This window comes from Lissotriton vulgaris, chromosome 7, assembly GCF_964263255.1.
Source record: "Lissotriton vulgaris chromosome 7, aLisVul1.2, whole genome shotgun sequence".
In the NCBI taxonomy this organism is placed as follows: domain Eukaryota; kingdom Metazoa; phylum Chordata; class Amphibia; order Caudata; family Salamandridae; genus Lissotriton; species Lissotriton vulgaris.
The window spans coordinates 1,390,193,058-1,390,214,519 of NC_141695.1; the positions used below are offsets into that span (position 1 = coordinate 1,390,193,058).

Sequence of the window (21,462 nt, forward strand, 5' to 3'; positions counted from 1 at the left end):
AAGCTCACCTTGTCCAGGGACCCAAGCATGCTGCCTTTCCACTCTCAGAGCCCTTCACCTAACCTACTGTGCAGCTGTTTCACCTTTAATATCACTGTTCCACAGGCAGCGTGACGTCACAATGCTCCTTGTCTGTAGCCCGACCCAGGAGCCTTTGCAAACCTGGTATAATCTACATACTTACGGTGTGTTTAGTCTTGGACCACAAATGCAGTGAAGAATAATGGATTGCTACTCTTCATACATTTTTGACCATTGGCTCAGATTTGAATGCGTACTGGCCATCTGAGCATCTCTGCCAGGCCACCCTATGTCTAGAGACTGTAGATTTAGAGAGTTTATAAACATTGTCAGTTCATCAATAAAGTGTGCTCGCTTCGGCAGCACATATACTAAAATTGGAACGATACAGAGAAGATTAGCATGGCCCCTGCGCAAGGATGACACGCAAATTCGTGAAGCGTTCCATATTTTTAACAGCTTTCAGGAGAGAAATCTTTTTTGTTTTCAAGACTAATTGAAAAAATAAAGCAGGTCCCAGTGCTGTCCCCGTAATATGTATTTTTCAATTAGTCTCTCCTCAACATTTTTAATGTATTTGCTTTGCAGTAAAGAAGGTGCGCTCTATGTTCAGCTGCATTTAGCAAGGAAGCCTGCAGGACTTCTGGGACTTTTCTTTCTCTTTTTTAGCCTCACTGTCATTATTCTTCACCACCCCCAAATCTATACTGCTGCAGTGTTGTGTTGCTTTGTGGGAAGCAGGACAAAGAGAAGGGCAGGGCCTATGCAAATGAAGGCCTCAGGGATGTCTGGGAGTGCCTTTTTAGCAGTATTGTTAAAGTCCACCTTGCAACCGGATTGGTCGGGTAAGCTGAAAAACACCATGCCAGATTGGGCACCAGGTGTCTAGGCGCTTGGAGGACATATTGGGTCTACATCCCTCAGTTTCTGAGGTCCAAGAAATGTTCACCCTCTACCCTAATAGAGAGGTCTTGGCCGATCGTGGCTGAGAGGGGAAGAAGGTAGCAGTGCAAGATGCTTATGGTCCTTCTCTAATAATGGACCAACTTTCTCTCTCTCCTTACCTGTGGTTCTGCCTGGCTACTGGGGCTACCAGTTGTAAGCCTGCAGCCCACAGGGAGTTGGTTTGTTCCTCTCACACATGTAAATGGGTAAGCATTCAAGTGCACACACCTGCCTACGTCCACAGACCCTCGCGCACACACACTTTTGTCAACAAGCTTTTTCGCAATTAAGAGTATCAGGGACCCATGTTGAAATACAAAAGCAGCACACCACGTGACGGCCATCACATAGAGTCCAGCAGCAAATGGGAAACGTTTAACTAGCTGTGGTCCTATTACTTGCGCTCTACCGTGGAACAACTGCTGGATGAGTCCTGCTGGAGAATATTGAACCTACAACAAGTCTGAGGTAAATAAAAATTCCACAGGAATATAATCAAACAGGGACCTACAACCCTTCCGAGCCAGATAGGAGTCGAACCTACAATCTTCTGATCCGTAGTCAGACGCGTTATCCATTGCGCCACTGGCCCTATGTAGACTTACGCATCCTTTTGTCCTTAAGTGGGCTAGAAAGTGTGTGTATGTGTGTGTGAAGGCACAAGGAAACCCATCTGACCTCCTGGAAGTCTGTTCTGTGAGGTTTTCCCAAGTTTTACAAAGGACTTTAGGAGAAGGAAGCACCTAAAAGCTAGGCGAAATGGTCCTAGATCCAAGGAAATCTTTTAGATCAGGCTCAGTTTCTTAAATAGTTTGCATTAACATAATCAGTTCCAGGTCTGTGTGGGGCTGAGCTTGAGAACTCCTTAGTAAGTAGGCATTTACAACAATAAGGGGTTTAATATTACAACACAGGTGAACATTCAGACACATTATCATAAGCTCACCTTGTCCAGGGACCCAAGCATGCTGCCTTTCCACTCTCAGAGCCCTTCACCTAACCTACTGTGCAGCTGTTTCACCTTTAATATCACTGTTCCACAGGCAGCGTGACGTCACAATGCTCCTTGTCTGTAGCCCGACCCAGGAGCCTTTGCAAACCTGGTATAATCTACATACTTACGGTGTGTTTAGTCTTGGACCACAAATGCAGTGAAGAATAATGGATTGCTACTCTTCATACATTTTTGACCATTGGCTCAGATTTGAATGCGTACTGGCCATCTGAGCATCTCTGCCAGGCCACCCTATGTCTAGAGACTGTAGATTTAGAGAGTTTATAAACATTGTCAGTTCATCAATAAAGTGTGCTCGCTTCGGCAGCACATATACTAAAATTGGAACGATACAGAGAAGATTAGCATGGCCCCTGCGCAAGGATGACACGCAAATTCGTGAAGCGTTCCATATTTTTAACAGCTTTCAGGAGAGAAATCTTTTTTGTTATCAAGACTAATTGAAAAAATAAAGCAGGTCCCAGTGCTGTCCCCGTAATATGTATTTTTCAATTAGTCTCTCCTCAACATTTTTAATGTATTTGCTTTGCAGTAAAGAAGGTGCGCTCTATGTTCAGCTGCATTTAGCAAGGAAGCCTGCAGGACTTCTGGGACTTTTCTTTCTCTTTTTTAGCCTCACTGTCATTATTCTTCACCACCCCCAAATCTATACTGCTGCAGTGTTGTGTTGCTTTGTGGGAAGCAGGACAAAGAGAAGGGCAGGGCCTATGCAAATGAAGGCCTCATGGATGTCTGGGAGTGCCTTTTTAGCAGTATTGTTAAAGTCCACCTTGCAACCGGATTGGTCGGGTAAGCTGAAAAACACCATGCCAGATTGGGCACCAGGTGTCTAGGCGCTTGGAGGACATATTGGGTCTACATCCCTCAGTTTCTGAGGTCCAAGAAATGTTCACCCTCTACCCTAATAGAGAGGTCTTGGCCGATCGTGGCTGAGAGGGGAAGAAGGTAGCAGTGCAAGATGCTTATGGTCCTTCTCTAATAATGGACCAACTTTCTCTCTCTCCTTACCTGTGGTTCTGCCTGGCTACTGGGGCTACCAGTTGTAAGCCTGCAGCCCACAGGGAGTTGGTTTGTTCCTCTCACACATGTAAATGGGTAAGCATTCAAGTGCACACACCTGCCTACGTCCACAGACCCTCGCGCACACACACTTTTGTCAACAAGCTTTTTCGCAATTAAGAGTATCAGGGACCCATGTTGAAATACAAAAGCAGCACACCACGTGACGGCCATCACATAGAGTCCAGCAGCAAATGGGAAACGTTTAACTAGCTGTGGTCCTATTACTTGCGCTCTACCGTGGAACAACTGCTGGATGAGTCCTGCTGGAGAATATTGAACCTACAACAAGTCTGAGGTAAATAAAAATTCCACAGGAATATAATCAAACAGGGACCTACAACCCTTCCGAGCCAGATAGGAGTCGAACCTACAATCTTCTGATCCGTAGTCAGACGCGTTATCCATTGCGCCACTGGCCCTATGTAGACTTACGCATCCTTTTGTCCTTAAGTGGGCTAGAAAGTGTGTGTATGTGTGTGTGAAGGCACAAGGAAACCCATCTGACCTCCTGGAAGTCTGTTCTGTGAGGTTTTCCCAAGTTTTACAAAGGACTTTAGGAGAAGGAAGCACCTAAAAGCTAGGCGAAATGGTCCTAGATCCAAGGAAATATTTTAGATCAGGCTCAGTTTCTTAAATAGTTTGCATTAACATAATCAGTTCCAGGTCTGTGTGGGGCTGAGCTTGAGAACTCCTTAGTAAGTAGGCGTTTACAACAATAAGGGGTTTAATATTACAACACAGGTGAACATTCAGACACATTATCATAAGCTCACCTTGTCCAGGGACCCAAGCATGCTGCCTTTCCACTCTCAGAGCCCTTCACCTAACCTACTGTGCAGCTGTTTCACCTTTAATATCACTGTTCCACAGGCAGCGTGACGTCACAATGCTCCTTGTCTGTAGCCCGACCCAGGAGCCTTTGCAAACCTGGTATAATCTACATACTTACGGTGTGTTTAGTCTTGGACCACAAATGCAGTGAAGAATAATGGATTGCTACTCTTCATACATTTTTGACCATTGGCTCAGATTTGAATGCGTACTGGCCATCTGAGCATCTCTGCCAGGCCACCCTATGTCTAGAGACTGTAGATTTAGAGAGTTTATAAACATTGTCAGTTCATCAATAAAGTGTGCTCGCTTCGGCAGCACATATACTAAAATTGGAACGATACAGAGAAGATTAGCATGGCCCCTGCGCAAGGATGACACGCAAATTCGTGAAGCGTTCCATATTTTTAACAGCTTTCAGGAGAGAAATCTTTTTTGTTTTCAAGACTAATTGAAAAAATAAAGCAGGTCCCAGTGCTGTCCCCGTAATATGTATTTTTCAATTAGTCTCTCCTCAACATTTTTAATGTATTTGCTTTGCAGTAAAGAAGGTGCGCTCTATGTTCAGCTGCATTTAGCAAGGAAGCCTGCAGGACTTCTGGGACTTTTCTTTCTCTTTTTTAGCCTCACTGTCATTATTCTTCACCACCCCCAAATCTATACTGCTGCAGTGTTGTGTTGCTTTGTGGGAAGCAGGACAAAGAGAAGGGCAGGGCCTATGCAAATGAAGGCCTCAGGGATGTCTGGGAGTGCCTTTTTAGCAGTATTGTTAAAGTCCACCTTGCAACCGGATTGGTCGGGTAAGCTGAAAAACACCATGCCAGATTGGGCACCAGGTGTCTAGGCGCTTGGAGGACATATTGGGTCTACATCCCTCAGTTTCTGAGGTCCAAGAAATGTTCACCCTCTACCCTAATAGAGAGGTCTTGGCCGATCGTGGCTGAGAGGGGAAGAAGGTAGCAGTGCAAGATGCTTATGGTCCTTCTCTAATAATGGACCAACTTTCTCTCTCTCCTTACCTGTGGTTCTGCCTGGCTACTGGGGCTACCAGTTGTAAGCCTGCAGCCCACAGGGAGTTGGTTTGTTCCTCTCACACATGTAAATGGGTAAGCATTCAAGTGCACACACCTGCCTACGTCCACAGACCCTCGCGCACACACACTTTTGTCAACAAGCTTTTTCGCAATTAAGAGTATCAGGGACCCATGTTGAAATACAAAAGCAGCACACCACGTGACGGCCATCACATAGAGTCCAGCAGCAAATGGGAAACGTTTAACTAGCTGTGGTCCTATTACTTGCGCTCTACCGTGGAACAACTGCTGGATGAGTCCTGCTGGAGAATATTGAACCTACAACAAGTCTGAGGTAAATAAAAATTCCACAGGAATATAATCAAACAGGGACCTACAACCCTTCCGAGCCAGATAGGAGTCGAACCTACAATCTTCTGATCCGTAGTCAGACGCGTTATCCATTGCGCCACTGGCCCTATGTAGACTTACGCATCCTTTTGTCCTTAAGTGGGCTAGAAAGTGTGTGTATGTGTGTGTGAAGGCACAAGGAAACCCATCTGACCTCCTGGAAGTCTGTTCTGTGAGGTTTTCCCAAGTTTTACAAAGGACTTTAGGAGAAGGAAGCACCTAAAAGCTAGGCGAAATGGTCCTAGATCCAAGGAAATCTTTTAGATCAGGCTCAGTTTCTTAAATAGTTTGCATTAACATAATCAGTTCCAGGTCTGTGTGGGGCTGAGCTTGAGAACTCCTTAGTAAGTAGGCGTTTACAACAATAAGGGGTTTAATATTACAACACAGGTGAACATTCAGACACATTATCATAAGCTCACCTTGTCCAGGGACCCAAGCATGCTGCCTTTCCACTCTCAGAGCCCTTCACCTAACCTACTGTGCAGCTGTTTCACCTTTAATATCACTGTTCCACAGGCAGCGTGACGTCACAATGCTCCTTGTCTGTAGCCCGACCCAGGAGCCTTTGCAAACCTGGTATAATCTACATACTTACGGTGTGTTTAGTCTTGGACCACAAATGCAGTGAAGAATAATGGATTGCTACTCTTCATACATTTTTGACCATTGGCTCAGATTTGAATGCGTACTGGCCATCTGAGCATCTCTGCCAGGCCACCCTATGTCTAGAGACTGTAGATTTAGAGAGTTTATAAACATTGTCAGTTCATCAATAAAGTGTGCTCGCTTCGGCAGCACATATACTAAAATTGGAACGATACAGAGAAGATTAGCATGGCCCCTGCGCAAGGATGACACGCAAATTCGTGAAGCGTTCCATATTTTTAACAGCTTTCAGGAGAGAAATCTTTTTTGTTTTCAAGACTAATTGAAAAAATAAAGCAGGTCCCAGTGCTGTCCCCGTAATATGTATTTTTCAATTAGTCTCTCCTCAACATTTTTAATGTATTTGCTTTGCAGTAAAGAAGGTGCGCTCTATGTTCAGCTGCATTTAGCAAGGAAGCCTGCAGGACTTCTGGGACTTTTCTTTCTCTTTTTTAGCCTCACTGTCATTATTCTTCACCACCCCCAAATCTATACTGCTGCAGTGTTGTGTTGCTTTGTGGGAAGCAGGACAAAGAGAAGGGCAGGGCCTATGCAAATGAAGGCCTCAGGGATGTCTGGGAGTGCCTTTTTAGCAGTATTGTTAAAGTCCACCTTGCAACCGGATTGGTCGGGTAAGCTGAAAAACACCATGCCAGATTGGGCACCAGGTGTCTAGGCGCTTGGAGGACATATTGGGTCTATATCCCTCAGTTTCTGAGGTCCAAGAAATGTTCACCCTCTACCCTAATAGAGAGGTCTTGGCCGATCGTGGCTGAGAGGGGAAGAAGGTAGCAGTGCAAGATGCTTATGGTCCTTCTCTAATAATGGACCAACTTTCTCTCTCTCCTTACCTGTGGTTCTGCCTGGCTACTGGGGCTACCAGTTGTAAGCCTGCAGCCCACAGGGAGTTGGCTTGTTCCTCTCACACATGTAAATGGGTAAGCATTCAAGTGCACACACCTGCCTACGTCCACAGACCCTCGCGCACACACACTTTTGTCAACAAGCTTTTTGGCAATTAAGAGTATCAGGGACCCATGTTGAAATACAAAAGCAGCACACCACGTGACGGCCATCACATAGAGTCCAGCAGCAAATGGGAAACGTTTAACTAGCTGTGGTCCTATTACTTGCGCTCTACCGTGGAACAACTGCTGGATGAGTCCTGCTGGAGAATATTGAACCTACAACAAGTCTGAGGTAAATAAAAATTCCACAGGAATATAATCAAACAGGGACCTACAACCCTTCCGAGCCAGATAGGAGTCGAACCTACAATCTTCTGATCCGTAGTCAGACGCGTTATCCATTGCGCCACTGGCCCTATGTAGACTTACGCATCCTTTTGTCCTTAAGTGGGCTAGAAAGTGTGTGTATGTGTGTGTGAAGGCACAAGGAAACCCATCTGACCTCCTGGAAGTCTGTTCTGTGAGGTTTTCCCAAGTTTTACAAAGGACTTTAGGAGAAGGAAGCACCTAAAAGCTAGGCGAAATGGTCCTAGATCCAAGGAAATCTTTTAGATCAGGCTCAGTTTCTTAAATAGTTTGCATTAACATAATCAGTTCCAGGTCTGTGTGGGGCTGAGCTTGAGAACTCCTTAGTAAGTAGGCGTTTACAACAATAAGGGGTTTAATATTACAACACAGGTGAACATTCAGACACATTATCATAAGCTCACCTTGTCCAGGGACCCAAGCATGCTGCCTTTCCACTCTCAGAGCCCTTCACCTAACCTACTGTGCAGCTGTTTCACCTTTAATATCACTGTTCCACAGGCAGCGTGACGTCACAATGCTCCTTGTCTGTAGCCCGACCCAGGAGCCTTTGCAAACCTGGTATAATCTACATACTTACGGTGTGTTTAGTCTTGGACCACAAATGCAGTGAAGAATAATGGATTGCTACTCTTCATACATTTTTGACCATTGGCTCAGATTTGAATGCGTACTGGCCATCTGAGCATCTCTGCCAGGCCACCCTATGTCTAGAGACTGTAGATTTAGAGAGTTTATAAACATTGTCAGTTCATCAATAAAGTGTGCTCGCTTCGGCAGCACATATACTAAAATTGGAACGATACAGAGAAGATTAGCATGGCCCCTGCGCAAGGATGACACGCAAATTCGTGAAGCGTTCCATATTTTTAACAGCTTTCAGGAGAGAAATCTTTTTTGTTTTCAAGACTAATTCAAAAAATAAAGCAGGTCCCAGTGCTGTCCCCGTAATATGTATTTTTCAATTAGTCTCTCCTCAACATTTTTAATGTATTTGCTTTGCAGTAAAGAAGGTGCGCTCTATGTTCAGCTGCATTTAGCAAGGAAGCCTGCAGGACTTCTGGGACTTTTCTTTCTCTTTTTTAGCCTCACTGTCATTATTCTTCACCACCCCCAAATCTATACTGCTGCAGTGTTGTGTTGCTTTGTGGGAAGCAGGACAAAGAGAAGGGCAGGGCCTATGCAAATGAAGGCCTCAGGGATGTCTGGGAGTGCCTTTTTAGCAGTATTGTTAAAGTCCACCTTGCAACCGGATTGGTCGGGTAAGCTGAAAAACACCATGCCAGATTGGGCACCAGGTGTCTAGGCGCTTGGAGGACATATTGGGTCTACATCCCTCAGTTTCTGAGGTCCAAGAAATGTTCACCCTCTACCCTAATAGAGAGGTCTTGGCCGATCGTAGCTGAGAGGGGAAGAAGGTAGCAGTGCAAGATGCTTATGGTCCTTCTCTAATAATGGACCAACTTTCTCTCTCTCCTTACCTGTGGTTCTGCCTGGCTACTGGGGCTACCAGTTGTAAGCCTGCAGCCCACAGGGAGTTGGTTTGTTCCTCTCACACATGTAAATGGGTAAGCATTCAAGTGCACACACCTGCCTACGTCCACAGACCCTCGCGCACACACACTTTTGTCAACAAGCTTTTTCGCAATTAAGAGTATCAGGGACCCATGTTGAAATACAAAAGCAGCACACCACATGACGGCCATCACATAGAGTCCAGCAGCAAATGGGAAACGTTTAACTAGCTGTGGTCCTATTACTTGCGCTCTACCGTGGAACAACTGCTGGATGAGTCCTGCTGGAGAATATTGAACCTACAACAAGTCTGAGGTAAATAAAAATTCCACAGGAATATAATCAAACAGGGACCTACAACCCTTCCGAGCCAGATAGGAGTCGAACCTACAATCTTCTGATCCGTAGTCAGACGCGTTATCCATTGCGCCACTGGCCCTATGTAGACTTATGCATCCTTTTGTCCTTAAGTGGGCTAGAAAGTGTGTGTATGTGTGTGTGAAGGCACAAGGAAACCCATCTGACCTCCTGGAAGTCTGTTCTGTGAGGTTTTCCCAAGTTTTACAAAGGACTTTAGGAGAAGGAAGCACCTAAAAGCTAGGCGAAATGGTCCTAGATCCAAGGAAATCTTTTAGATCAGGCTCAGTTTCTTAAATAGTTTGCATTAACATAATCAGTTCCAGGTCTGTGTGGGGCTGAGCTTGAGAACTCCTTAGTAAGTAGGCGTTTACAACAATAAGGGGTTTAATATTACAACACAGGTGAACATTCAGACACATTATCATAAGCTCACCTTGTCCAGGGACCCAAGCATGCTGCCTTTCCACTCTCAGAGCCCTTCACCTAACCTACTGTGCAGCTGTTTCACCTTTAATATCACTGTTCCACAGGCAGCGTGACGTCACAATGCTCCTTGTCTGTAGCCCGACCCAGGAGCCTTTGCAAACCTGGTATAATCTACATACTTACGGTGTGTTTAGTCTTGGACCACAAATGCAGTGAAGAATAATGGATTGCTACTCTTCATACATTTTTGACCATTGGCTCAGATTTGAATGCGTACTGGCCATCTGAGCATCTCTGCCAGGCCACCCTATGTCTAGAGACTGTAGATTTAGAGAGTTTATAAACATTGTCAGTTCATCAATAAAGTGTGCTCGCTTCGGCAGCACATATACTAAAATTGGAACGATACAGAGAAGATTAGCATGGCCCCTGCGCAAGGATGACACGCAAATTCGTGAAGCGTTCCATATTTTTAACAGCTTTCAGGAGAGAAATCTTTTTTGTTTTCAAGACTAATTGAAAAAATAAAGCAGGTCCCAGTGCTGTCCCCGTAATATGTATTTTTCAATTAGTCTCTCCTCAACATTTTTAATGTATTTGCTTTGCAGTAAAGAAGGTGCGCTCTATGTTCAGCTGCATTTAGCAAGGAAGCCTGCAGGACTTCTGGGACTTTTCTTTCTCTTTTTTAGCCTCACTGTCATTATTCTTCACCACCCCCAAATCTATACTGCTGCAGTGTTGTGTTGCTTTGTGGGAAGCAGGACAAAGAGAAGGGCAGGGCCTATGCAAATGAAGGCCTCAGGGATGTCTGGGAGTGCCTTTTTAGCAGTATTGTTAAAGTCCACCTTGCAACCGGATTGGTCGGGTAAGCTGAAAAACACCATGCCAGATTGGGCACCAGGTGTCTAGGCGCTTGGAGGACATATTGGGTCTACATCCCTCAGTTTCTGAGGTCCAAGAAATGTTCACCCTCTACCCTAATAGAGAGGTCTTGGCCGATCGTGCCGATCGTGGCTGAGAGGGGAAGAAGGTAGCAGTGCAAGATGCTTATGGTCCTTCTCTAATAATGGACCAACTTTTTCTCTCTCCTTACCTGTGGTTCTGCCTGGCTACTGGGGCTACCAGTTGTAAGCCTGCAGCCCACAGGGAGTTGGTTTGTTCCTCTCACACATGTAAATGGGTAAGTATTCAAGTGCACACACCTGCCTACGTCCACAGACCCTCGCGCACACACACTTTTGTCAACAAGCTTTTTCGCAATTAAGAGTATCAGGGACCCATGTTGAAATACAAAAGCAGCACACCACGTGACGGCCATCACATAGAGTCCAGCAGCAAATGGGAAACGTTTAACTAGCTGTGGTCCTATTACTTGCGCTCTACCGTGGAACAACTGCTGGATGAGTCCTGCTGGAGAATATTGAACCTACAACAAGTCTGAGGTAAATAAAAATTCCACAGGAATATAATCAAACAGGGACCTACAACCCTTCCGAGCCAGATAGGAGTCGAACCTACAATCTTCTGATCCGTAGTCAGACGCGTTATCCATTGCGCCACTGGCCCTATGTAGACTTACACATCCTTTTGTCCTTAAGTGGGCTAGAAAGTGTGTGTATGTGTGTGTGAAGGCACAAGGAAACCCATCTGACCTCCTGGAAGTCTGTTCTGTGAGGTTTTCCCAAGTTTTACAAAGGACTTTAGGAGAAGGAAGCACCTAAAAGCTAGGCGAAATGGTCCTAGATCCAAGGAAATCTTTTAGATCAGGCTCAGTTTCTTAAATAGTTTGCATTAACATAATCAGTTCCAGGTCTGTGTGGGGCTGAGCTTGAGAACTCCTTAGTAAGTAGGCGTTTACAACAATAAGGGGTTTAATATTACAACACAGGTGAACATTCAGACACATTATCATAAGCTCACCTTGTCCAGGGACCCAAGCATGCTGCCTTTCCACTCTCAGAGCCCTTCACCTAACCTACTGTGCAGCTGTTTCACCTTTAATATCACTGTTCCACAGGCAGCGTGACGTCACAATGCTCCTTGTCTGTAGCCCGACCCAGGAGCCTTTGCAAACCTGGTATAATCTACATACTTACGGTGTGTTTAGTCTTGGACCACAAATGCAGTGAAGAATAATGGATTGCTACTCTTCATACATTTTTGACCATTGGCTCAGATTTGAATGCGTACTGGCCATCTGAGCATCTCTGCCAGGCCACCCTATGTCTAGAGACTGTAGATTTAGAGAGTTTATAAACATTGTCAGTTCATCAATAAAGTGTGCTCGCTTCGGCAGCACATATACTAAAATTGGAACGATACAGAGAAGATTAGCATGGCCCCTGCGCAAGGATGACACGCAAATTCGTGAAGCGTTCCATATTTTTAACAGCTTTCAGGAGAGAAATCTTTTTTGTTTTCAAGACTAATTGAAAAAATAAAGCAGGTCCCAGTGCTGTCCCCGTAATATGTATTTTTCAATTAGTCTCTCCTCAACATTTTTAATGTATTTGCTTTGCAGTAAAGAAGGTGCGCTCTATGTTCAGCTGCATTTAGCAAGGAAGCCTGCAGGACTTCTGGGACTTTTCTTTCTCTTTTTTAGCCTCACTGTCATTATTCTTCACCACCCCCAAATCTATACTGCTGCAGTGTTGTGTTGCTTTGTGGGAAGCAGGACAAAGAGAAGGGCAGGGCCTATGCAAATGAAGGCCTCAGGGATGTCTGGGAGTGCCTTTTTAGCAGTATTGTTAAAGTCCACCTTGCAACCGGATTGGTCGGGTAAGCTGAAAAACACCATGCCAGATTGGGCACCAGGTGTCTAGGCGCTTGGAGGACATATTGGGTCTACATCCCTCAGTTTCTGAGGTCCAAGAAATGTTCACCCTCTACCCTAATAGAGAGGTCTTGGCCGATCGTGGCTGAGAGGGGAAGAAGGTAGCAGTGCAAGATGCTTATGGTCCTTCTCTAATAATGGACCAACTTTCTCTCTCTCCTTACCTGTGGTTCTGCCTGGCTACTGGGGCTACCAGTTGTAAGCCTGCAGCCCACAGGGAGTTGGTTTGTTCCTCTCACACATGTAAATGGGTAAGCATTCAAGTGCACACACCTGCCTACGTCCACAGACCCTCGCGCACACACACTTTTGTCAACAAGCTTTTTCGCAATTAAGAGTATCAGGGACCCATGTTGAAATACAAAAGCAGCACACCACGTGACGGCCATCACATAGAGTCCAGCAGCAAATGGGAAACGTTTAACTAGCTGTGGTCCTATTACTTGCGCTCTACCGTGGAACAACTGCTGGATGAGTCCTGCTGGAGAATATTGAACCTACAACAAGTCTGAGGTAAATAAAAATTCCACAGGAATATAATCAAACAGGGACCTACAACCCTTCCGAGCCAGATAGGAGTCGAACCTACAATCTTCTGATCCGTAGTCAGACGCGTTATCCATTGCGCCACTGGCCCTATGTAGACTTACGCATCCTTTTGTCCTTAAGTGGGCTAGAAAGTGTGTGTATGTGTGTGTGAAGGCACAAGGAAACCCATCTGACCTCCTGGAAGTCTGTTCTGTGAGGTTTTCCCAAGTTTTACAAAGGACTTTAGGAGAAGGAAGCACCTAAAAGCTAGGCGAAATGGTCCTAGATCCAAGGAAATCTTTTAGATCAGGCTCAGTTTCTTAAATAGTTTGCATTAACATAATCAGTTCCAGGTCTGTGTGGGGCTGAGCTTGAGAACTCCTTAGTAAGTAGGCGTTTACAACAATAAGGGGTTTAATATTACAACACAGGTGAACATTCAGACACATTATCATACGCTCACCTTGTCCAGGGACCCAAGCATGCTGCCTTTCCACTCTCAGAGCCCTTCACCTAACCTACTGTGCAGCTGTTTCACCTTTAATATCACTGTTCCACAGGCAGCGTGACGTCACAATGCTCCTTGTCTGTAGCCCGACCCAGGAGCCTTTGCAAACCTGGTATAATCTACATACTTACGGTGTGTTTAGTCTTGGACCACAAATGCAGTGAAGAATAATGGATTGCTACTCTTCATACATTTTTGACCATTGGCTCAGATTTGAATGCGTACTGGCCATCTGAGCATCTCTGCCAGGCCACCCTATGTCTAGAGACTGTAGATTTAGAGAGTTTATAAACATTGTCAGTTCATCAATAAAGTGTGCTCGCTTCGGCAGCACATATACTAAAATTGGAACGATACAGAGAAGATTAGCATGGCCCCTGCGCAAGGATGACACGCAAATTCGTGAAGCGTTCCATATTTTTAACAGCTTTCAGGAGAGAAATCTTTTTTGTTTTCAAGACTAATTGAAAAAATAAAGCAGGTCCCAGTGCTGTCCCCGTAATATGTATTTTTCAATTAGTCTCTCCTCAACATTTTTAATGTATTTGCTTTGCAGTAAAGAAGGTGCGCTCTATGTTCAGCTGCATTTAGCAAGGAAGCCTGCAGGACTTCTGGGACTTTTCTTTCTCTTTTTTTAGCCTCACTGTCATTATTCTTCACCACCCCCAAATCTATACTGCTGCAGTGTTGTGTTGCTTTGTGGGAAGCAGGACAAAGAGAAGGGCAGGGCCTATGCAAATGAAGGCCTCATGGATGTCTGGGAGTGCCTTTTTAGCAGTATTGTTAAAGTCCACCTTGCAACCGGATTGGTCGGGTAAGCTGAAAAACACCATGCCAGATTGGGCACCAGGTGTCTAGGCGCTTGGAGGACATATTGGGTCTACATCCCTCAGTTTCTGAGGTCCAAGAAATGTTCACCCTCTACCCTAATAGAGAGGTCTTGGCCGATCGTGGCTGAGAGGGGAAGAAGGTAGCAGTGCAAGATGCTTATGGTCCTTCTCTAATAATGGACCAACTTTCTCTCTCTCCTTACCTGTGGTTCTGCCTGGCTACTGGGGCTACCAGTTGTAAGCCTGCAGCCCACAGGGAGTTGGTTTGTTCCTCTCACACATGTAAATGGGTAAGCATTCAAGTGCACACACCTGCCTACGTCCACAGACCCTCGCGCACACACACTTTTGTCAACAAGCTTTTTCGCAATTAAGAGTATCAGGGACCCATGTTGAAATACAAAAGCAGCACACCACGTGACGGCCATCACATAGAGTCCAGCAGCAAATGGGAAACGTTTAACTAGCTGTGGTCCTATTACTTGCGCTCTACCGTGGAACAACTGCTGGATGAGTCCTGCTGGAGAATATTGAACCTACAACAAGTCTGAGGTAAATAAAAATTCCACAGGAATATAATCAAACAGGGACCTACAACCCTTCCGAGCCAGATAGGAGTCGAACCTACAATCTTCTGATCCGTAGTCAGACGCGTTATCCATTGCGCCACTGGCCCTATGTAGACTTACGCATCCTTTTGTCCTTAAGTGGGCTAGAAAGTGTGTGTATGTGTGTGTGAAGGCACAAGGAAACCCATCTGACCTCCTGGAAGTCTGTTCTGTGAGGTTTTCCCAAGTTTTACAAAGGACTTTAGGAGAAGGAAGCACCTAAAAGCTAGGCGAAATGGTCCTAGATCCAAGGAAATATTTTAGATCAGGCTCAGTTTCTTAAATAGTTTGCATTAACATAATCAGTTCCAGGTCTGTGTGGGGCTTAGCTTGAGAACTCCTTAGTAAGTAGGCGTTTACAACAATAAGGGGTTTAATATTACAACACAGGTGAACATTCAGACACATTATCATAAGCTCACCTTGTCCAGGGACCCAAGCATGCTGCCTTTCCACTCTCAGAGCCCTTCACCTAACCTACTGTGCAGCTGTTTCACCTTTAATATCACTGTTCCACAGGCAGCGTGACGTCACAATGCTCCTTGTCTGTAGCCCGACCCAGGAGCCTTTGCAAACCTGGTATAATCTACATACTTACGGTGTGTTTAGTCTTGGACCACAAATGCAGTGAAGAATAATGGATTGCTACTCTTCATACATTTTTGACCATTGGCTCAGATTTGAATGCGTACTGGCCATCTGAGCATCTCTGCCAGGCCACCCTATGTCTAGAGACTGTAGATTTAGAGAGTTTATAAACATTGTCAGTTCATCAATAAAGTGTGCTCGCTTCGGCAGCACATATACTAAAATTGGAACGATACAGAGAAGATTAGCATGGCCCCTGCGCAAGGATGACACGCAAATTCGTGAAGCGTTCCATATTTTTAACAGCTTTCAGGAGAGAAATCTTTTTTGTTTTCAAGACTAATTGAAAAAATAAAGCAGGTCCCAGTGCTGTCCCCGTAATATGTATTTTTCAATTAGTCTCTCCTCAACATTTTTAATGTATTTGCTTTGCAGTAAAGAAGGTGCGCTCTATGTTCAGCTGCATTTAGCAAGGAAGCCTGCAGGACTTCTGGGACTTTTCTTTCTCTTTTTTAGCCTCACTGTCATTATTCTTCACCACCCCCAAATCTATACTGCTGCAGTGTTGTGTTGCTTTGTGGGAAGCAGGACAAAGAGAAGGGCAGGGCCTATGCAAATGAAGGCCTCAGGGATGTCTGGGAGTGCCTTTTTAGCAGTATTGTTAAAGTCCACCTTGCAACCGGATTGGTCGGGTAAGCTGAAAAACACCATGCCAGATTGGGCACCAGGTGTCTAGGCGCTTGGAGGACATATTGGGTCTACATCCCTCAGTTTCTGAGGTCCAAGAAATGTTCACCCTCTACCCTAATAGAGAGGTCTTGGCCGATCGTGGCTGAGAGGGGAAGAAGGTAGCAGTGCAAGATGCTTATGGTCCTTCTCTAATAATGGACCAACTTTCTCTCTCTCCTTACCTGTGGTTCTGCCTGGCTACTGGGGCTACCAGTTGTAAGCCTGCAGCCCACAGGGAGTTGGTTTGTTCCTCTCACACATGTAAATGGGTAAGCATTCAAGTGCACACACCTGCCTACGTCCACAGACCCTCGCGCACACACACTTTTGTCAACAAGCTTTTTCGCAATTAAGAGTATCAGGGACCCATGTTGAAATACAAAAGCAGCACACCACGTGACGGCCATCACATAGAGTCCAGCAGCAAATGGGAAACGTTTAACTAGCTGTGGTCCTATTACTTGCGCTCTACCGTGGAACAACTGCTGGATGAGTCCTGCTGGAGAATATTGAACCTACAACAAGTCTGAGGTAAATAAGAATTCCACAGGAATATAATCAAACAGGGACCTACAACCCTTCCGAGCCAGATAGGAGTCGAACCTACAATCTTCTGATCCGTAGTCAGACGCGTTATCCATTGCGCCACTGGCCCTATGTAGACTTACGCATCCTTTTGTCCTTAAGTGGGCTAGAAAGTGTGTGTATGTGTGTGTGAAGGCACAAGGAAACCCATCTGACCTCCTGGAAGTCTGTTCTGTGAGGTTTTCCCAAGTTTTACAAAGGACTTTAGGAGAAGGAAGCACCTAAAAGCTAGGCGAAATGGTCCTAGATCCAAGGAAATCTTTTAGATCAGGCTCAGTTTCTTAAATAGTTTGCATTAACATAATCAGTTCCAGGTCTGTGTGGGGCTGAGCTTGAGAACTCCTTAGTAAGTAGGCGTTTACAACAATAAGGGGTTTAATATTACAACACAGGTGAACATTCAGACACATTATCATAAGCTCACCTTGTCCAGGGACCCAAGCATGCTGCCTTTCCACTCTCAGAGCCCTTCACCTAACCTACTGTGCAGCTGTTTCACCTTTAATATCACTGTTCCACAGGCAGCGTGACGTCACAATGCTCCTTGTCTGTAGCCCGACCCAGGAGCCTTTGCAAACCTGGTATAATCTACATACTTACGGTGTGTTTAGTCTTGGACCACAAATGCAGTGAAGAATAATGGATTGCTACTCTTCATACATTTTTGACCATTGGCTCAGATTTGAATGCGTACTGGCCATCTGAGCATCTCTGCCAGGCCACCCTATGTCTAGAGACTGTAGATTTAGAGAGTTTATAAACATTGTCAGTTCATCAATAAAGTGTGCTCGCTTCGGCAGCACATATACTAAAATTGGAACGATACAGAGAAGATTAGCATGGCCCCTGCGCAAGGATGACACGCAAATTCGTGAAGCGTTCCATATTTTTAACAGCTTTCAGGAGAGAAATCTTTTTTGTTTTCAAGACTAATTGAAAAAATAAAGCAGGTCCCAGTGCTGTCCCCGTAATATGTATTTTTCAATTAGTCTCTCCTCAACATTTTTAATGTATTTGCTTTGCAGTAAAGAAGGTGCGCTCTATGTTCAGCTGCATTTAGCAAGGAAGCCTGCAGGACTTCTGGGACTTTTCTTTCTCTTTTTTAGCCTCACTGTCATTATTCTTCACCACCCCCAAATCTATACTGCTGCAGTGTTGTGTTGCTTTGTGGGAAGCAGGACAAAGAGAAGGGCAGGGCCTATGCAAATGAAGGCCTCAGGGATGTCTGGGAGTGCCTTTTTAGCAGTATTGTTAAAGTCCACCTTGCAACCGGATTGGTCGGGTAAGCTGAAAAACACCATGCCAGATTGGGCACCAGGTGTCTAGGCGCTTGGAGGACATATTGGGTCTACATCCCTCAGTTTCTGAGGTCCAAGAAATGTTCACCCTCGACCCTAATAGAGAGGTCTTGGCCGATCGTGCCGATCGTGGCTGAGAGGGGAAGAAGGTAGCAGTGCAAGATGCTTATGGTCCTTCTCTAATAATGGACCAACTTTCTCTCTCTCCTTACCTGTGGTTCTGCCTGGCTACTGGGGCTACCAGTTGTAAGCCTGCAGCCCACAGGGAGTTGGTTTGTTCCTCTCACACATGTAAATGGGTAAGCATTCAAGTGCACACACCTGCCTACGTCCACAGACCCTCGCGCACACACACTTTTGTCAACAAGCTTTTTCGCAATTAAGAGTATCAGGGACCCATGTTGAAATACAAAAGCAGCACACCACGTGACGGCCATCACATAGAGTCCAGCAGCAAATGGGAAACGTTTAACTAGCTGTGGTCCTATTACTTGCGCTCTACCGTGGAACAACTGCTGGATGAGTCCTGCTGGAGAATATTGAACCTACAACAAGTCTGAGGTAAATAAAAATTCAACAGGAATATAATCAAACAGGGACCTACAACCCTTCCGAGCCAGATAGGAGTCGAACCTACAATCTTCTGATCCGTAGTCAGACGCGTTATCCATTGCGCCACTGGCCCTATGTAGACTTACACATCCTTTTGTCCTTAAGTGGGCTAGAAAGTGTGTGTATGTGTGTGTGAAGGCACAAGGAAACCCATCTGACCTCCTGGAAGTCTGTTCTGTGAGGTTTTCCCAAGTTTTACAAAGGACTTTAGGAGAAGGAAGCACCTAAAAGCTAGGCGAAATGGTCCTAGATCCAAGGAAATCTTTTAGATCAGGCTCAGTTTCTTAAATAGTTTGCATTAACATAATCAGTTCCAGGTCTGTGTGGGGCTGAGCTTGAGAACTCCTTAGTAAGTCGGCGTTTACAACAATAAGGGGTTTAATATTACAACACAGGTGAACATTCAGACACATTATCATAAGCTCACCTTGTCCAGGGACCCAAGCATGCTGCCTTTCCACTCTCAGAGCCCTTCACCTAACCTACTGTGCAGCTGTTTCACCTTTAATATCACTGTTCCACAGGCAGCGTGACGTCACAATGCTCCTTGTCTGTAGCCCGACCCAGGAGCCTTTGCAAACCTGGTATAATCTACATACTTACGGTGTGTTTAGTCTTGGACCACAAATGCAGTGAAGAATAATGGATTGCTACTCTTCATACATTTTTGACCATTGGCTCAGATTTGAATGCGTACTGGCCATCTGAGCATCTCTGCCAGGCCACCCTATGTCTAGAGACTGTAGATTTAGAGAGTTTATAAACATTGTCAGTTCATCAATAAAGTGTGCTCGCTTCGGCAGCACATATACTAAAATTGGAACGATACAGAGAAGATTAGCATGGCCCCTGCGCAAGGATGACACGCAAATTCGTGAAGCGTTCCATATTTTTAACAGCTTTCAGGAGAGAAATCTTTTTTGTTTTCAAGACTAATTGAAAAAATAAAGCAGGTCCCAGTGCTGTCCCCGTAATATGTATTTTTCAATTAGTCTCTCCTCAACATTTTTAATGTATTTGCTTTGCAGTAAAGAAGGTGCGCTCTATGTTCAGCTGCATTTAGCAAGGAAGCCTGCAGGACTTCTGGGACTTTTCTTTCTCTTTTTTAGCCTCACTGTCATTATTCTTCACCACCCCCAAATCTATACTGCTGCAGTGTTGTGTTGCTTTGTGGGAAGCAGGACAAAGAGAAGGGCAGGGCCTATGCAAATGAAGGCCTCAGGGATGTCTGGGAGTGCCTTTTTAGCAGTATTGTTAAAGTCCACCTTGCAACCGGATTGGTCGGGTAAGCTGAAAAACACCATGCCAGATTGGGCACCAGGTGTCTAGGCGCTTGGAGGACATATTGGGTCTACATCCCTCAGTTTCTGAGGTCCAAGAAATGTTCACCCTCTACCCTAATAGAGAGGTCTTGGCCGATCGTGGCTGAGAGGGGAAGAAGGTAGCAGTGCAAGATGCTTATGGTCCTTCTCTAATAATGGACCAACTTTCTCTCTCTCCTTACCTGTGGTTCTGCCTGGCTACTGGGGCTACCAGTTGTAAGCCTGCAGCCCACAGGGAGTTGGTTTGTTCCTCTCACACATGTAAATGGGTAAGCATTCAAGTGCACACACCTGCCTACGTCCACAGACCCTCGCGCACACACACTTTTGTCAACAAGCTTTTTCGCAATTAAGAGTATCAGGGACCCATGTTGAAATACAAAAGCAGCACACCACGTGACGGCCATCACATAGAGTCCAGCAGCAAATGGGAAACGTTTAACTAGCTGTGGTCCTATTACTTGCGCTCTACCGTGGAACAACTGCTGGATGAGTCCTGCTGGAGAATATTGAACCTACAACAAGTCTGAGGTAAATAAGAATTCCACAGGAATATAATCAAACAGGGACCTACAACCCTTCCGAGCCAGATAGGAGTCGAACCTACAATCTTCTGATCCGTAGTCAGACGCGTTATCCATTGCGCCACTGGCCCTATGTAGACTTACGCATCCTTTTGTCCTTAAGTGGGCTAGAAAGTGTGTGTATGTGTGTGTGAAGGCACAAGGAAACCCATCTGACCTCCTGGAAGTCTGTTCTGTGAGGTTTTCCCAAGTTTTACAAAGGACTTTAGGAGAAGGAAGCACCTAAAAGCTAGGCGAAATGGTCCTAGATCCAAGGAAATCTTTTAGATCAGGCTCAGTTTCTTAAATAGTTTGCATTAACATAATCAGTTCCAGGTCTGTGTGGGGCTGAGCTTGAGAACTCCTTAGTAAGTAGGCGTTTACAACAATAAGGGGTTTAATATTACAACACAGGTGAACATTCAGACACATTATCATAAGCTCACCTTGTCCAGGGACCCAAGCATGCTGCCTTTCCACTCTCAGAGCCCTTCACCTAACCTACTGTGCAGCTGTTTCACCTTTAATATCACTGTTCCACAGGCAGCGTGACGTCACAATGCTCCTTGTCTGTAGCCCGACCCAGGAGCCTTTGCAAACCTGGTATAATCTACATACTTACGGTGTGTTTAGTCTTGGACCACAAATGCAGTGAAGAATAATGGATTGCTACTCTTCATACATTTTTGACCATTGGCTCAGATTTGAATGCGTACTGGCCATCTGAGCATCTCTGCCAGGCCACCCTATGTCTAGAGACTGTAGATTTAGAGAGTTTATAAACATTGTCAGTTCATCAATAAAGTGTGCTCGCTTCGGCAGCACATATACTAAAATTGGAACGATACAGAGAAGATTAGCATGGCCCCTGCGCAAGGATGACACGCAAATTCGTGAAGCGTTCCATATTTTTACCAGCTTTCAGGAGAGAAATCTT

At 45.2% G+C, this 21,462-nt stretch overlaps 12 non-coding genes across 12 annotated transcripts; all 12 read left to right on the plus strand.

Moving 5' to 3' along the window:
- The first annotated feature begins 368 nt into the window (after positions 1 to 368).
- Positions 369 to 475, plus strand: LOC147704772 (U6 spliceosomal RNA). The gene has a single exon (XR_015297749.1). It is a non-coding gene; the product is annotated as a U6 spliceosomal RNA (small nuclear RNA).
- A 1,797-nt stretch (positions 476 to 2,272) lies between these two features.
- On the plus strand, positions 2,273 to 2,379 carry LOC147704773 (U6 spliceosomal RNA). The gene has a single exon (XR_015297750.1). It is a non-coding gene; the product is annotated as a U6 spliceosomal RNA (small nuclear RNA).
- A 1,797-nt stretch (positions 2,380 to 4,176) lies between these two features.
- Positions 4,177 to 4,283, plus strand: LOC147704774 (U6 spliceosomal RNA). The gene has a single exon (XR_015297751.1). It is a non-coding gene; the product is annotated as a U6 spliceosomal RNA (small nuclear RNA).
- A 1,797-nt stretch (positions 4,284 to 6,080) lies between these two features.
- Positions 6,081 to 6,187, plus strand: LOC147704775 (U6 spliceosomal RNA). The gene has a single exon (XR_015297752.1). It is a non-coding gene; the product is annotated as a U6 spliceosomal RNA (small nuclear RNA).
- A 1,797-nt stretch (positions 6,188 to 7,984) lies between these two features.
- LOC147704776 (U6 spliceosomal RNA) lies at positions 7,985 to 8,091 on the plus strand. Its single transcript, XR_015297753.1, has one exon. It is a non-coding gene; the product is annotated as a U6 spliceosomal RNA (small nuclear RNA).
- Positions 8,092 to 9,888: 1,797 nt separating this feature from the next.
- Positions 9,889 to 9,995, plus strand: LOC147704777 (U6 spliceosomal RNA). The gene has a single exon (XR_015297754.1). It is a non-coding gene; the product is annotated as a U6 spliceosomal RNA (small nuclear RNA).
- Positions 9,996 to 11,801: 1,806 nt separating this feature from the next.
- On the plus strand, positions 11,802 to 11,908 carry LOC147704778 (U6 spliceosomal RNA). Its single transcript, XR_015297755.1, has one exon. It is a non-coding gene; the product is annotated as a U6 spliceosomal RNA (small nuclear RNA).
- Positions 11,909 to 13,705: 1,797 nt separating this feature from the next.
- On the plus strand, positions 13,706 to 13,812 carry LOC147704779 (U6 spliceosomal RNA). The gene has a single exon (XR_015297757.1). It is a non-coding gene; the product is annotated as a U6 spliceosomal RNA (small nuclear RNA).
- Positions 13,813 to 15,610: 1,798 nt separating this feature from the next.
- LOC147704780 (U6 spliceosomal RNA) lies at positions 15,611 to 15,717 on the plus strand. Its single transcript, XR_015297758.1, has one exon. It is a non-coding gene; the product is annotated as a U6 spliceosomal RNA (small nuclear RNA).
- Positions 15,718 to 17,514: 1,797 nt separating this feature from the next.
- Positions 17,515 to 17,621, plus strand: LOC147704781 (U6 spliceosomal RNA). Its single transcript, XR_015297759.1, has one exon. It is a non-coding gene; the product is annotated as a U6 spliceosomal RNA (small nuclear RNA).
- A 1,806-nt stretch (positions 17,622 to 19,427) lies between these two features.
- On the plus strand, positions 19,428 to 19,534 carry LOC147704782 (U6 spliceosomal RNA). Its single transcript, XR_015297760.1, has one exon. It is a non-coding gene; the product is annotated as a U6 spliceosomal RNA (small nuclear RNA).
- Positions 19,535 to 21,331: 1,797 nt separating this feature from the next.
- Positions 21,332 to 21,438, plus strand: LOC147704783 (U6 spliceosomal RNA). The gene has a single exon (XR_015297761.1). It is a non-coding gene; the product is annotated as a U6 spliceosomal RNA (small nuclear RNA).
- The last annotated feature ends 24 nt before the right edge of the window (positions 21,439 to 21,462 follow it).